This window comes from Trichechus manatus, unplaced genomic scaffold (assembly GCF_000243295.1).
Source record: "Trichechus manatus latirostris isolate Lorelei unplaced genomic scaffold, TriManLat1.0 scaffold00021, whole genome shotgun sequence".
In the NCBI taxonomy this organism is placed as follows: Eukaryota; Metazoa; Chordata; class Mammalia; order Sirenia; family Trichechidae; genus Trichechus; species Trichechus manatus.
The window spans coordinates 14,216,127-14,228,148 of record NW_004443957.1 but is presented as its reverse complement, the minus strand read 5'-3'; positions in this window follow the sequence as shown (position 1 = coordinate 14,228,148).

Below are 12,022 nucleotides of genomic sequence, written 5' to 3'. Positions count from 1 at the left end.
GGAAACGAAGAAGCATCTGTAGTTCGAAAATATGGCCTTGGTGATAGAAACGATGCCAAACATGGCAAGATAGATTTTTGTAAGAGCAACAACTTCTTCATTGCAAGTCTTTTTTAAAAAACATAAATGATGACTACACATGTGGACCTCACCAGATGGAAAACACAGGAATCAAATTGATTACGTCTGTGGAAAGAGATAATGGAAAAGCTCAACGTCATCAGTCAGAACAAGGCCAGGGGCCAACTGTGGAACAGACCATCAATTGCTCATATGCAAGTTGAGGTTGATGTTGAAGAAAATTAAAACAAGTCCATGGGAACCAAAAGACAACCTTGAGTATATTCCACCTGAATTTGGAGACCATCTCAAGAATAGATCTGACACATTGAACACTAATGACTGAAGACCAGACGAGTTGTGGGATGACAAGAACATCATAGATGAAGAAAGCAAAAGGCCATTAAAAAGACAGGAAAGAAAGAAAAGACCAAAGTGGGTGCAGAAGAGACTCTGAAAGTTACTGTTGAATGTAGAGTACCTAAAGCAAATGGAAGAAATGATGAAGTAAAAGAGCTGAACAGTAGATTTCAAAGGGTGGCTCAAGAAGACAAAGTAAAGTATTATAATGACATATGCAAAGACCTGGAGTTAGAAAGCCAAAAGGGAAGAACATGCTTGGCATTTCCCAAGCTGAAAGAACTGAAAGAAAAAATCAAGCCTTGAGTTGCAGTTTTGAAGAATTCTATGAGCAAAATATTGAATGGCCTAGGAAGCTTCAAAAGAAGAAGGAAGGAATGCACAGAGTCACTGTACCAAAAAGAATTGGTCTATATTCAACCACTTCAAGAGGTAGCGTACGATCAGGAACTGATGGTACTGAAGGAAGAAGTCCAAGCTGCACTGAAGGCATTGGCGAAAAACAAGTCTCCAGGAATTGATGGAATGCCGCATGAGATGTTTCAACAAAGGGGTGCAGCACTGTAGGTGCTCACTCATCTATGCCAAGAAATTTGGAAGGCAGCTACCTGGCCAACCAGCTGGAAGAGATCCATATTTGTACCCATTCCAAAGAAAGGTGATCCAACAGAATGCGGAAAGTGTCGATCAATATCATTAATATCACACGCAAGTAAAATTTTGCTGGAGATAATTCAAAAACAGTTGCAGCAGGGAGCTGCCAGAAATTCAAGCAGATTCAGAAGAGGGACATGGAATGAGGGATATCTTGGCTGAAAGCAGAGAATACCAGAAAGATATTTACCTGTGTTTTATTGACTATGCAAAGGCATTCGACTGTGTGGATCATAACAAATTATGGATAATGTTGCAAAGAATGGGAATTCCAGAACACTTAATTATGCTCATGTGGAACCTGTAGACCAAGAGGCAGTCGTTCAAATAGAACAAGAAGATACTTCGTGGTTTAAAATCAGGAAAGATGTGTGTCAGGGTTGTATCCTTTCATCATATTCATTCAGTCTGTATGCTGAGCAAATAGTCTGAGAAGCTGAGCTATATGAAGAATGCAGCATCAGGATTGGAGGAGATCTCAGTAACAATCTGCAATATGCAGATCACACAACCTTGCTTGCTGAAAGTTAAGAGGACATGAAGCACTTACTGTTGACAATCAAAGACCATAGCCTTCCGTATGGATTACACCTCAACATAAAGAATACAAAAATCTACAACTGGACCAATAAGCAACATCATGATAAACAGAGAAAAGATTGAAGTTGTCAAGGATTTCATTTTACTTGGATTCACAATCAACACCCATGGAAGTCAGCAGTGAAGAAATCAATGACGTATTGCATTGAGCAAATCTGCTGTAAAAGATCTCTTTAAAGTGTTAAAAAGCAAAGATGTCACTTTGAGGACTAATATGTGCCTGATCCAAGCCATGGTATTTTTAGTAACCTCATATGCATGTAAAACCTGGACAGCGAATAAAACCGAAGAATTGATGCATTTGAATTATGGCGTTGGTGAATAATATCGACTATACTAAAAAAAAAAAAAAAAAAAAAAAACCCGTTGCCATTGAGTTGATTCCGACTCATAGGGACACTACAAGATAGAGTAGAACTGCCTTATCGGGTTTCCAAAGAGTGCCTGGTGGATTCGAACTGCCACCTTTTGGTTAGCAGCTATAGCTCTTAACTACTATGCCATGAGGGTTTCCATTGACTATACTATGGACTGCCAAAAGAACGAACAAGTCTGTCTTGGAAGAAGTACAGCCAAAGTGCTCCTTGAAAGCGAGGATGGTGAGACTTCATCTCACGTACTTTGGACATGTTGTTAGGAGGTAAGAGTCCCTGGGGAAGGACATCATACTTGGTAAGGCAGAGGGTCATTAAAAAAGAGGAAGACCCTCAATGAGATGGACTAATATAGTGGCTGCAACAATGGGCTCAAGCATTGTAATGATTGTGAGGATGGTGTAGGACTGGGCAGTATTTCGTTCTATTGTACATAGAGTTGCTATGAGTCAGAACCTGCTCGATGGCACCTAACAACAACAGCAGCCAAGATCAAGAATATCGGCCATTCTGAAATAATGCAGTATACTGCGTTTGAGAAAGAGCCTCATCTATCTATGTTAGGGAGAACATAGCTTTTCACAGTAAATGTTGACTAATATAATGTCAATGAACTCTGAGCATTTGTTATGGCATGTTCTTAAGTGTTCCTCTGACCTTGACTTGTAGAACTAGGGAATATGTGGGAATATCATTAGACTTTCTAAATTTTCCCTAGGAGTTTCCAGTTTGGATTCATAAGATTAACTTGACGTATCTCAAAGACTCCTCTCTTCTCTAAGTAGATGTTTTTCAGTGGGATTTACTACTATATGGCAGGTAAAATTCTAGTGAATGATATTTCCTCTCATCTTGTTTAGGAAAAAAACATGCTGTCCACTCATCCTTCCCTCCTTGAATGGAGGAAGAACATTTAATTTCCATGTCACTTTCCTTTGCCAGAAGTCAGTAACCCACAGTATTTTTAGCTCCTTTTGAAAGTCCATTAGTAACATGCTTTTTTTTGAGACCTTCCTGCTTTAGCTGGCTGAGCGCTGGCATCAGCATATTTCTGGTTTTCTGCCTCGCCCTATGGGACAGTTGCTGGGGCTCAAATCAGAGACTGCCCTCTTTCATTCACCTTCCTGTTCATAAACTCTTCATAGATTTTCTTAAGCGTCTCCCTGTCTTTCTACTTTTTGTTAACTCTTGTTTTCATTTTTATCCTTTCTTAATATCACAGTTGTTGCTAGAATGTATGTCATTACAAGTAGCCACCCTCACACTTCACAGGTTTAAGATCTCGCACCTGTGTTCTCTTCACTGATTGTATGACCACCTCTCAGATGTAGGACGTGAGAGCAGTGTGTGATTAATGCTGTACTGTGACACACAGAATTTATGGACACAGTGACGAATGCCATATTCAAAAGAGCTATAATTCCAGTTGACAGAATGTGATTGCCTGATTTTAAATACAGGCAGATTATAGGGTGAAAACTTCTGGTGGAAATTTCTTAATAGTTTATTTATTAAACACCTAAGGGGAATTCAAAAACTTACTGAATAAAAGAATCCTGTTAAACCAGTTACCGTCAAGTCAATTCCAACTCATAGCAACCCAATAGGACAGAGTAGAATTGTCCCCGTCAGGTATCCAAGGCTGTAATCTTTACAGAAGCAGACTGCCGCATCTTTCTCCTGCAGAGCAGCTGGTGAGTTTGAACCACCGACCTTTTGGTTAGCAGTAGAGCACTTTACCTCTGCGCCACCAGGAATCCTTGAATAAAAGAATAGGTTCTGCCAGTTCTGTTTGTTTCATCAGTTGAAAGTTGGGACTCACAGTTTGTGGTGTGAGATCAGAGAAGAATAAATAGAATGAATCTCACTCTTAAATTCTACAGTCCTGTGTTTTCTGCCATCAGAGGTGGAATCCATTAGGTCCATGCATGACACGTGTATAGTAGACGTTGAATAGTTAAAGAGAAAAGCCCTGGTTATAAGACTAAATTTTATCACATGTGTTATTGTTGTTAGGTGCCATCCAGTTGATTCCGACTCATAGCAACAGAATGAAACACTGCCTGGTCCTGCCCATCCTCGTTGCTATGTTTGAGCCCATTGTTGCAGCCACTGTGTCAATCCATCTGGTTGAGGGTCTTCTTTTTCACTGACCTGTTTATCACACATAGCAGCTTTTAGCTTCAGTCTTTAGCTGAAGACATTTACCGTGTGAGGCAGGACATTGCCACCATGATTAGGCATTTGAGTAATGAGAGAAGATTTCCAGGCAGTCCAGAAAATATTTATTTCTCAAGTAGAATCATGCAGGTCTTACAACAAAGCAAAACAGAACTACTCTTGTGGAGAGGAAATAGACATTTGATGAATTATACAATGTCACATGACCTGTGTTCCTGCATTGCAAATATTTGTGCAGTAGCAATTAAGAGGTAGAAGTAGAAATACAAGAGTGATGGAAATAGAAAGACATTGCTGTTCTGCATAACCTGATGGGGATCAGGGACAGGGTAGAGGGAATTTTCAGTGCAGTACAGTATCAGTACTGTAGGAATTTTTTTCAAAGACTGATTTTATTATTCCATTCAAAATATATGGTGAATGGCCAGATGATTCACATAGTGAAAATGTTAATTTTTAAAAATTATTTGCTTTCTAAAAGTTTTCTAATCATAGCTTCACTCTTTTTTGTGAGACAAATTGACATAAATGAGCTTCAGAAATTTTAAGCGTACAATTTTATGGAGTTCTGACAAATATATATACCATACTCAATATACAGAATGTTTCCATCACCCCAGAAAGTTCTTTCATGCCAATTCTAGTCAATCCCCATATCTAACTGGCAACCAGTGATCTGATTTCTATCACCATACCATAGTCTTTCCTGCTCTTGAATATCATAAAAATGAAATCATACACTGTATACTTTTTTCTGTTCAGCTTCTTTTGCAGGACACAGTGTTTTAAGATTTATTTCTGTTGTTGCCTGTTTCAGTAGTTTCTTTGTATTTTTTTAATAGTAGTATTCCATTGTGTGGATAAACTATAATGTGTCCATTCTATTGCTGATGGACATTTAGATCTTTTTCTACTTTTTTTTCTATTATGTATAAAGATGATATAAACATTCTTGCAAGCATTTTTTTTGTGGACACATGTTTTCATTTCTTTTGGTTACATATCTAGGAGTGGAATTACTGGGCATGGGGTGGGTATATGTTTAAATTTCTAAGGGACTACCAAACACTCTCCAAAGTGGCTGACTATTTTACACTCCTACCAGCATTAAGGAGCCCTGGTGGCACAGTGGTTAAGAGGTTGGCAGTTCAAATCCACCAGCAGCTTCTTGGAAACCCTAAGGGGCAGTTCTACTCTCTCCTATAGGGTCATTATGAATTGGAATCGACTAGATGGCAATGGGTTTACCAGCAATAAGTAGCCCTGGTGGCACAGTGGTCAAGAACTCGGCTGTTTAACCAAAAGATTGGCAGTTGAGATCCACCAGCTGCTCCTTGGAAACCCTATGGGGCAGTTCTACTCTCTCCTATAGGGTCGCTATGGGTCGGAATCAACTAGACGGCAATGGGTCAGCGGGAACCAGCAATAATGTATGAGAATTCCAGTTGCTCCACATTCTCAGCGACATTTAGTGTTGCCTGTCCTCAGTGAGTTTGGTTTTTTGGTTGGTCCTGTTAATTTTAGCCCTTTGAGCTGGTGCGAAATGGTAACTGGAATCTCATTGTCCTTTTAACTTGAGATTCTCTGATAAGTAATGGCTTTGAACACTTTTTTATGTGCTTACATTCTATTTATGTGCTATATTATGTGCCCATATCTTTGTGTGTGTGTGAAATGTCTGTTCAAGTCTTTAGTCCACTTCGTAATTAAGTTGTTTGTCCTTTTATTATTCATTTATAGGATTTTTTTTATACTCTGGTTACAGGTTTTTTGTCAGATATGGTTATTGCTAATATTGTCTATCAATTGTGGCATGCCTTTTCATTTTCTTAACAATTCTTATGTGTTTTTTAACAGTCCCAGTAGATTTTTCCCTCTCTAAGACATCTTTGATGACCCCAAGTTTTTGAAGACGTTCTTTGTTTGCTTCTAGAAACTTTTTTAGATTTCATGTTTAGATATATAATTCTTGTTGAATTACATTTTTGTGTGTAGTGTGAGGTAGGAATTGAAATTCAGTTATCTAATTAGTCCTGCCGTGTTTGTTTGAAACCATCAATGGCTCTGCAGGAGAAAGTTGTGGCAGTCTGCTTTTGTAGAGATTTACAGCCTTGGAAACCCTATGGGGTCGCTATGAGTCAGAATCACCTCGATGGCAGTGGTGTTTTTTTTGGTTTGCTTGTTGAGAAGACTTTCCCCTACTGAATTATCTTGGTACCTTTGTCTAAATCAATTGATAATAATCCAAATTATTTTTAATTTGTCAAAATGTCTATTCTTAACCCACTATCACATTGTCTTGATTACTACAATTTTTAGATCATTATAGAATCAGTTAACATAATCTTTAATTTTTACTTTTTCAGGATTGTTTGGTATATTTTAGGCCCTTTGCATTTACATGTAAATTTTAGAATCATTTTGTTACTTTCTACAAAAAACCTGAAATTTTGTTTGACAGGATGCTGAATCTGACATCTTAATATCTCCCAATAGTCTTTTATTTCTCTCAGCAACGCTGTATAGATTTCAGTATGGAGGTCTTGCACACTTATGTTAAATTTATTCCCAAGGATATTGTTAATAGCTTTATTGAGGTATAATTTACATACATAAAATTAACCCATGGTAAGTGTAGTTAGTGATTTTAGTAAATTTGTAGATTTCTGTAATCATTATCACATCCAGTTTTAGAATATTTTCATCACCCCAGAAAGTTCCCTCATGCCCACTTACAATTAATCCCTGCTCCTGCCCTCCTAGCATTAGGCAACCACTGACCTACTTTATGTTTCTATAAATTTGTCTATCTAGTCATTTCGTATAAATTCAATAGGTAGTCTTTTGCATCTGGCTTCTTTCATTAGTGTGTTTTTGAGGTTTATCCATGTTGTAGCATGTATCGGTGGTTTGTTCCTTTCAGTTGCTGAATACAATTCCATTGTATGGATGTGGTTGATTAATTACTTTTGTGTGTGGCCTTTCAAGCTATGGGCTTGTAACTCCCACCCAGGTGATTGTGTGATAAAGTAATTGTGGCCTACCAAGGGGATTGGTTAGTTTTGCCTTAAAAAAAGAGCCAATTCCATAGGAGGGAGGAGGAGCCTGCCATCAAGCAAGGAGAAACTCAACAGCAGAGACAGTGAGGTGGGATTCCATGCCCACGGAGAGAGAAAATTGAGTGCCTTTGGGCAGAGACTGAAGGCTAGGGAGAGGTGTGCCTGTGAACACAGCTGGGGAGAGGCTATCCTGATGGAAGAACTGTATCCTGAGTGTTCCTGAGCCTGAATTGTAACTGTTACTTCCCTTATAATACACTCCACGACTGTGAGTATGGTCTGTGAGTTCTGTGTGGCCATTGCAGTGAATTATCCAACCCAGTAGAGAGTGCTGTGGGAGGGACGGTTGGTGTCAGAATTGGTAGAGATGGCGGAGAGAGGAGGCATGTCTGACCTCCACCTCATAGGAATCAGGCTTGAGCTGTTGATGTTGGTTGTTCTTTCCCCTTGTGAAGTTAGAGGAGGTCAGACACTACCCCCAAACTGTTTTTACTACGGATATACCACTATTTGCTTATTTATTCACCATTTGACGAACATTTGTTTTTTTCCCCAGTTTTTGGTTGTTATGAATAATGCTGCTGTGAACGCTCCTGTGTAAGTCTTTGTGCGGACGTGTTTTAGCTTCTCTTGGTTAGATTCTTAGTAATTCAGTGGCTGAGTTGTATAGTAAGTTTGTGTTTGGCTTTTTAAGGAATGACCAAACTGTTCTCCTAAGTGGTTGAACTCTTTTACATTCTCATCAATATATAAGCAATATACAAGGTTTCTGTTCCTCCATAGACTTGATAATACATGATATTGTCTGTTTTTGTTGTAGCCATTCTGTTGGGTATGTAGTAGTATTTCATTCTGGTTTCAATTTGTATTTCTCTAGTGGGAACCCTGGTGGAACAGTGGTTAAGCTCTCCTTTGCTAACTGAAAGGTCAGCAGTTTGAACCCACCAGCCACACAGTAAAGATTTACAGCCATGGAAACCCTATGGGACAGTTCTACTTTGTTCTGCTGGGTCTGTTGAGTCAGAATCAACCAGACAGCAAGAGGTTTGGTTTTTTTTTTATGACTAATGATGTTGAGCGTCTTTTCATGTGTTCATTAACCGTTCATATATCTTCTTTGGTGAAATGTCTATTCAAATCATTTGCCCATTTAAAAAATAATTGGGTTGTTTTTTCTTATTTTTGAGTCATAAATATTCTTTATATATTCTAAATCAGCTATATGATTGGCAAAATATTTTCTACCAGTCTGTAGCTAGCCTTTTCATTTTCTTAATGAGATCTTTTGAAGTACAAACGGTTTTAATTATGGTAATGTCTAATTTATCCAGTATTTCTTTTATGGCCCATGCTTTTGGTGTCATATCTAACAACTCTTTACTTAGCCCTTGGCAACGAAAATTTTCTCCTTTGTTTTCTTATACAAGTCTTATAATTTCAATTCTTACATTTAATGCTGTGATCAATACTGAATTAATTTTTTGGGGAATGGTATGGGGTAAGAATCTGAGTTTATTTTATTTTGCAATTGGATTTCAAATTGTCCAAGAAACATTTTGATAAAAGGACTAATCTTTCCCCATGGATTTGTTTTGGAACTTTCATTGAAATCAAATGACCATAAATATAAGGATTTACTTCTGAACTTTTAAATCTGCTCAATTGATCTGTATACCTATTCTTGTGCCAGTACCGCATTGTCTTTATTACTGTGCCTTTATAGTAAGTTTTAATATTGGGTAGTGTAACTCCTTTAACTTTGTTTATCATCTTTAAAATTGTTTTTGTCTATTCTAGATCCTTTGAATTCTAGCTGCATATAAATTTTAGGATCAGCTTGTTAGTTTCTATAAAAAAGTCTCCTGGGATATTGATAAGAATTACATTGATTTATAGACTAATTTGAAGAAAATTATCATCTTTTCAATGTTGAGTTTTCCAATCCATGAAATAAATGTTTTTCCATTTATTTAGGTCTTCTTTAATTTCACTCAGCAGTGATTTGTAGTTTTTAATGTGTCAGTCCTGCATTCTTTTTGATAAATTTATTCATATAAGATTTTTATTCTTTTTGATGCTATTATAAATGAAATTGTTTTCTTAATTTCAGTTTCTAATCGTTGATTACTAGTATGTGGAAATGCAGTTGACTTTTCTATGCTTATCGTGTATCCTGCAACCTTGCTAAACTTGTTAAAAAAATTAATTATAGCTGTGTGTGTGTGTGTGTGTGTGTGTGTGTGTGTGTGTGTGTGTGTTGGGAGGGTAGTCTTGGGATATTTTACATACAGGATCATGTCATCTGTCAATAAATGATTTTAATTCTTTTCCCTTTGGATTCTGTTTATTTCTTTTCTTCTCCCGCCTCCCTCCCACCTTTCTTCCCTATCTCTCTTTCTCCCTTTCTTTGTCTTTCCCTCTCTCTCTCTTTCCTTCCTTTCTTTCTCCCTCTTTCTTTCTATCTTTTTATCTCCCTCCCCTCTCTCCCTCTCTCTTCCCTCCGTCTCTTCCTTCCTTTCTTTAAAGCATTATATTCTACCTTCAAGTAATCTTGTTCACACTTTCTGTACAGTATAAAAACCTTAGAGTATTACATTTCCATTTCCCCTTTCCTAGTCTTTGTGGTATTATTGTTACAAATTTTAATTCTGCATATGTTAGTTATAAGCTTCACAATACACTGCTATTATTTTCGCTTTTAAAAGTATTAAATTATTTTAAAGAGATTTTAAAGTGAAAGAAAAAAAATTTTATTATTTCCAGTAATCTTTATTCCTGTGCATAGATGATGATTTCTATCACATACCATTTTATTTCTGCCTTAAGGACTATTATTAATATTTTCTGTAGTGCAGGTCTGCTTGTGATACATTTTTTCAGCTTTTGTATATCTGGAGAAGTCTTTATTTTACCTTCAGTTTGACAGATACTTTTACTGGGTATAGAATTCTCTGTTGACAGATTTTTCTTTCAGTGTTTTAAACGTACTGCTCCACTATCATCTTTCAACTGTATTGTTTCTCATAAGAAGTTTGTTGTCATTCTTATTTTTGTTCCTTTGTATGTAATGTGTCTCTTTCCTCTGGTTGCTTTTAAGACTTTCTTATTATCACTGTTTTGAAACAATTTCAGTGTAATGTGCTGTGAGGAGCAAGTCCTTCAGACAAGCCAGCTGGCCATAGTTTTCTCCATTCCTGTTCCTGCTGGCATCTTTAGGCTTCAGGACAAACCACCGCCCCCACTGAGGCCTGATGTTTGTTAGCAAGCTTAAAAAGATTTAATTCTGGGCTAACTACGGCATCTCCTCAGGAAGTCATAGGAGTATGATGCAGTAGGATGTTTGTTAGCAGGGTTAAAAAAGATACCATTAGTCACTCAGGCTGGGAGTGTAAAATAGCTGGGAGAGGAGGTTTTCTTCGTCCCCTCAGCTATGGTGCAGGTGGGGTACATGTAGCGTAAGCTTACTGTCCACCTAAGTGGACCTACCTGGCCAAGGGGAGACTGGCAGTAGGTAGGATCCCATTTAAGCCCTTCACTTAATGGCAAAAATGGGACACTCATCATCTCTGCCAGGGGCACTGCTCGTTATGGAACTTTTCTGGTTGTATGCTGTCTGATTCTTGTAAGTAATAAAAGCTACTTTCCATGTGCTAACATGTATTCAGGTTCTAATTGGAAAGATGCGATGTTTATGGAGCGATCCATATTAGTTATTAGTGCTCTTTTTCTAATGACCTCCTGGCAATCTAGAACTCTGGTACAACCTGTGAACACGATGCAGATTTGGAGTGTTGTCTTATATCTGCCTTATATTTTTTTTTATGTTTCTCATGCTTGGAGTTTTTGAGCTTCTTGGATCTGTGAGTGTATAGTTCTCATCACATATGGAAAAATTTTGGCTGTTATTTCTTCAAATATTTTTTTCTGTACCTCCTCTTTCACCTTTCCTTCATGGACTCTAGTTACATGTAAATTACATGCTTGAAGTTGTCCCATATTTCATTAATGCTGTTTCTTTTTGTTCTGTCTTTTTCTCTGTGTTTACTTTTGGGTAGTGTCTATTGCTGTATCTTCAAGTTTGCTAATCTTTTCTTCTGTAGAATCTATTCTGCTTTTAATTGCATCCAGTGTACATTTTATTTCACACACTGTAGTTTTTATCTCTAAAAGACCAATTTGGTTCTTTATGTCTTGTCTCTAACATTTTCATTCTTTCTCCTACCTTCTTGAACATATGGAATATAGTTATAATAATTGTTTTAATGTCTTTGTCTACTAATTATATCATCCATGTCATTTTTGTATGTTTCCACTGATTAATTTTTATTTTATTTTTTACTTATTACAGGACTATTTTTCTTTGCATACTCCTTAATTCTTGATTGGATGCCAGAAATTTCACATTTTATTTGCTTGTCGGGATGTTGATTATTTTTATATTCATATAAATGTTCTTGAGCTGTGTTCTGGGACACAAGTTACTTGAAGACCATTTGATCTTTTTGAGGCATGCTTTTAAGCTTTGTTAGGTGGCACTAGAGATGTGTCAATCTAGGGATGACTTTTGCCCACTACTAAAGCAATACCCTCATGAATTATGAGTGTTTTATTTTTTTTACTCTGGCTGATGGAAGTAGTGATGAACTATTTCTCGTCATGTGTGTGCTCTGAGAATTTTTCCCTCTGTTCATTTTGGTTGTTTCTTTCCCCAGGCTTGGGTAGTTTCTTTACATC